The following is a 267-nucleotide window of genomic DNA, read 5'->3' on the forward strand; positions in this document are numbered from 1 at the left end:
ATGTGGGGCTGTTGGGAGCTGGGGTGAAGGCAGAGTCGTGGGGTCTATGGGGTGGGTCAGGGTTTTGCAGGGCTGGTCTAGAGCATGGGGTGGGATTGAAGGTGTTGGGCCAGGGGCTGGCCTGGGGCAGGGAATGGGGCTTTGGGTGGGGGATGTGGCATGGGATGTGTGAGCTGACAGGAGCATGAGGCTGCAGGCCCTGGCACTGGAGGCTTGGGATGCAGTGGGAGCTGCTATGGGTGGTACTGGGTATGCCTGGGTGGGGGG

This window comes from Fulmarus glacialis, unplaced genomic scaffold (genome assembly GCF_000690835.1).
Source record: "Fulmarus glacialis isolate BGI_N327 unplaced genomic scaffold, ASM69083v1 scaffold18043, whole genome shotgun sequence".
Classification (NCBI taxonomy): Eukaryota; Metazoa; Chordata; class Aves; order Procellariiformes; family Procellariidae; genus Fulmarus; species Fulmarus glacialis.